The sequence below is a fragment of the Pinus tabuliformis genome, chromosome 5_2 (assembly GCF_031772625.1).
Source record: "Pinus tabuliformis cultivar Carrire ecotype Pingquan chromosome 5_2, CPIR1, whole genome shotgun sequence".
Lineage (NCBI taxonomy): Eukaryota > Viridiplantae > Streptophyta > Pinopsida > Pinales > Pinaceae > Pinus > Pinus tabuliformis.
This window is the reverse complement of record NC_142306.1, coordinates 227859085-227863928: the sequence shown is the minus strand read 5'-3', so window position 1 is coordinate 227863928 and position 4844 is coordinate 227859085. Positions and strand designations below refer to the sequence as shown.

The window sequence follows — 4844 nt, the reverse complement described above, 5'->3', positions numbered from 1 at the left end:
AAATAAACAACCATATAAATAAATAATTACACCTAAGGTGTTTCTCTGTTGGGTTTGGCTAAACAAATTTAGCCAATCACAAAAGCTTATTTTCGTTTGCCTCCTTCCCGTTAAAATTTTGGACATGGCTAGCACCCCGACACATTCGAACGCACCACCACCACCTGCACAAGCTTCAACATTGGAGTTCTAGGACCCGTTTCAGGCATCTTTGCCTCTTGTTGATCAACAAAGGAGGGAAATGGTCAGAAAATCTAAAGAGAAGTAACAAAATGCCATGAAGGCCCTCATATTGGTTGATGGTTTTGGAACCAGGTTGCACCCTTGGAAATTGGGTGTCCTTAAGCCTCTTGTTGACTTTGCAAATAAAACAATGATTTTGCATCAAGTAAAGTTAATAAACTTGTAAAATTAGCACTAATGAAGGAGGTAGTCTGCTTTTTGTATGGAAAATTAAACAATTTATTGGATTTCAATTTTTGAGTGGATTGAAGCACTAAAAGCTATCGGTGTTGATGAAGTTATGTTGAGATTATTGAAGGCATTTGAAATGAAATTTGGGATTAATATTACCTATTCTTCGTAAACAGAGCCCATGGGAACTGCTGGGCCTTTAGCTCTTACAAGGGACAAACTAATAGATGGATCTAGGGAGCCATGGTTGATTTCCACATAAAACATGGAGGAGAAGCATCCATTACGGTGACCAAGGTACAATTTGATGTCCTATCTCAAGCCCCTTCTCACTTGGAACCATTTTCGTTGGTTTGTTTTTGGCAAGGCGTGTCTTTGCAAAAGCCAAATTGCAAGGGAATTGCTTTTCATAATTACATTACGTAAATCCTCTCTTAGTTCAATTTTTTCATGGTTTGTAAGGTAAATAGTAAAGAATTAATCAATTGAACTACATTCATGAACCCTCAGAATATGTTTTTTTATCTTGATGAGGACACTGGAAAGGTAGAGAGTTTCGTTGAGAAGACCAGTTTCTTTGTTGGTAACAAGGTCAATGTGGGAATCTACCTTCTGAACCCTAGTGTTTTGGGAGGAATTTAGCTGAGACCCACATCCATTGAAAATGAAGTGTTCCCAAAAATTGCACCGGAGAAACAAATCTATCCTATGGTTCCACCTGGTCGCTGGATGGATATTCGGCAACCTAGAGACTATATTTCAGGTCTAAGGCTCTACTTAAATTCTCTTAGAAGAAACACCTCAGATAAATGAGAAACTGGGGTTAACATTGTTGGAAATGTGATTGTTGAAAATAATGGATGGATTTGTGAGGGTTGCTTGATTGGGCCAGACATGGCCGTTGGCCCACGTTGTGTGATTGAGGCAAGAGTGACATTGTCATGGTGCACCATTATGTGTGGAGTGCACATCTAGAAACACACTTGTGTGACTGGAATTATCATTGGTTGGCACTTTATTGTTGGTCAATTGGATCGCATTGAAAACATGACCATATTGGGGGAGGATGTCCATGCTTTTGATGAGGTATATAACAATGCAGTTGTGGTCCTTCCTCATAAAGATATCAAAACCAACATTCTCAAGCCAGAAATTGTCATGTGATTGGAAATATGGGGAAGGCCTGGTCGCTAATTGGTTAGTGTAATATTAATGATACCTTTCCATGTCGTATATTTTGGGGCTGGGTAGAAGGGATAATGTTCTATGTTTTTGATCTGGATTTAAGCAATAACACAAAAAATTATAGAGATAACCATAAACACAGAGATGCAGCGGAAATAATACTTCATTTCATTAATATAAAATACTGAAATATGCTTACAAACAACAATGGAACTAAGCGAGCTAGGGCGATGGTAGCTTATCTTTGAGAAGAGATGTGGTGGCTACATGCCTCTGAACTGTGTTACAATGAGGCTCGAAGGCCTATTTATTTGTTGAGAAACAATGGAAAACCCTACACATCCAAAAACCTAACCCTAGAAGATGAAACACCAAACTATGGGCCCCGTTTGGGTAAATTGGTACATCAACTTCCCGGGGTCGTAACTTTGGCATATGATCTTCGTTTGACACACACAGTATCTCGTTAGGAAGATCTATCCGAGAACTACAAGTTTGGAAAGAGAAACATTAGGCCATGGACCCATGTTGCTCCCAGTTTTCCCAGAAAACGTCGTTTAGGGCCTCAAAACGGCTCTGAAAGTTCAGGACCCAAAAAATTCTAAAAATAGTAAACTATGCTACAATTAAGGAAATTTAAAAGATGAAAGAAACAATGATGGGGGTCCAAGTGGACTTGGTAGGTGGCCACCAATATCCACCTGGATCATTCCTCCCCCCTTAGGAAGCAATGGTCCCCATTGCATTGAGTTCCTCCATGAGATGAGGAAACTTCTGTTTAACTTGGTCCCTGGTGAGCCACTTGCCCTGGTGAAGGAGTTAGCCTCCTTTAACAACTCGATACAATTGGATATTCTTCTGGTGAGTGTGCTTGATCTGTGTGTCCATGATTCGATCAGTTGCAGCTTGTTCCATGCAATTTGGATTTAACTATGTGGGTGTGAGCTGTTTTGCAATGTCGGATGTGTCTAGTAATGGTGGAAAGTATGGCCGAAGGTGGTCCACATTGAACACTGGGTGTAGGCCAAGGAATGGGGGAATGCTGAGCTCAAATGAATTAGCTCCCATAACCTTGGTAATGGTGTAAGGACCATATCAGAGTGGTCTGAGTTTCCAATAGGCTTCGGTAAGGCATTCCTTTTGCAAATGCAACTAGACTTTGTCGCCGAGTTGAAACTTGTGTGGCACCTGATGTTGATCATGTCGCTACTTGTACTTGGCATTTGATTTCTCGAGAATGTCATGGACCTACTGGCAAATATGTTGGATGTGCTCAACGAAGCTATTTGCCTTATCCGTTTTGGACTGGACATGAGCCGAATCTGTGTGAGTAGCTGCAAATGGCATGGCCACATCAATGGGAGATAGTGGCTGGAATCCTAAGCCCACCTAAAAAGGGTTTTGGCTGGTCGAGTTGTGAAGAGCCTGGTTGTAGCTGTGCTGAACATAGCGGAGGCTCTCGTCCCATGTACGTGGATGCTTTGAGTTCTACATGCACAGAATATGTACGATCATCCTCTTGACAATCTCTGTCTGGCCATTAGTTTGAGGATGGAAGGTTGTGGACTTAGTGAGTTTGGTGTCGAGCATCGACCAGAGACTGGACCAAAATGTGTTGAGGAACTTGCTATCCTGATTTGAGTTGATAGTGTCATACAGAAAGAGTCATTAGTGCGGACACAACCGACCTCCCTAGAAGCCTAAGACTTTCTAGTGACAAACAAGACAAATAAGAGCAATCATTCACTAAATATGCCTTTACAATATGAGAAATCAAGTGTTTAGATCCTACCTGTAACCCAACACTATTGTAGTAATCCAGCTTCATTGATCCAGATGAGCTCCTCCTTCCCTTCGAAACCTGCATTCACTAACAATCAAACGATTAAATAGCACCTGAATATCACATAAAATAAAACATATTTAACATATAGACCAAGGAGTATATGAAACAACTCATAAATAACAAATTGTTGAGAAGAATGGACTTATTTGTATTAAAAGGTAACAAAAGGAACCATTACAACCTGAGCCTTGGTGTTGTGCAGGTCCTTCCCAGGGTCCACAAGAGTTCTCCTTTACTCTGATCAGCTCACCCACTTCCAAATGAAACAAGCAAAGATGGTAATCTCTCCTCACAAGCTTCTACAAGGAAGTCCTAATTCTAGCAGCATCTACCCTTAGGAATGTTCAGCTTTCAACCTCCCCTCCCTTTGGCCCAATGCCTGTATTTATAGTGCTCTTAGAGGAAGTTATTCAGGTCCACCATCAATGGGATAAGCCCCTCTTTGGATGGGATAGCTCCCCTCTTGATGAGATAAGTTCCTCTTTGGTAGGGATACATGAACCATCTGGAGGCGCTTCATACACGTCAAACAAGCTTCTAGAAGACTCTAGAAATGAACACAAGTAACTTTTTTGGAGTGAAACTTGCACCTTTTGACCTTTACAGGAGTATGCACCCACCCCTTTACATACAGAGCGTACAAGTACGCAGGTATTGTGAACTTGGGTTGCGTACACGCAGGTAAGGCTAAGAGAAACTGGGTACCCAGAGATATATAGATTTTTAATGACTTTCTCTCTTTCTTGAAGTTTGACATGGAGAGCAGAGGTATGAGGCTTGCCAAGGAGGATAGTATGACAGTTGATGGAGCCATACTAACTGCAAATAGTCATGGTGACAAATTTTAGTGTAACAGATTGCCCCCTAAAGTGCGAAGCCTGTAGTAGATTATGTTTTTATATGATCTAGGAAGGGTGAAGTACTTTATCATTTCAAGGAGTATCTTGCGGAGAGCTCGGTCAGAACTTGCAAATATTCAACACAAAATACATATATAAGATGATATCATCGCTGAGGTAGGTATTCCCATACTCAGATTGAAAACTTTAACTAACAATCTAACTACTGCTCTAATACAAGAATGATTTTTCAGTACATCACAATCGTAGACTTTTGTAGACGCAGTATGGACGCAGCCATCTGTTTATGGTTAGTCTACTATATAATGAATACAAAACTCCTCGCAGCTTGGATGGTGGAAACTAGATCCAGGGTCTTCATCTCTACTTCCTGAATTGGTACGATTCTATCCATGCGAATAAATGAGTTGATGTCGAACATGGTAGAAACCACTTGATTACTAGTCAATGATGTAAACTGTTAACAAGCGTGAGAGAGACCACCAGTGATGTCAATGGTTCTCAAAGTACCTAGTACAATCCATGAAATGTGAATGAAT

At 40.8% G+C, this 4844-nt stretch overlaps 1 pseudogene; it reads left to right on the top strand.

Moving 5' to 3' along the window:
- Window positions 1–277: 277 nt before the first annotated feature.
- Window positions 278–1578, top strand: LOC149158366 (mannose-1-phosphate guanylyltransferase 1-like; annotated as a pseudogene).
- The last annotated feature ends 3266 nt before the right edge of the window (window positions 1579–4844 follow it).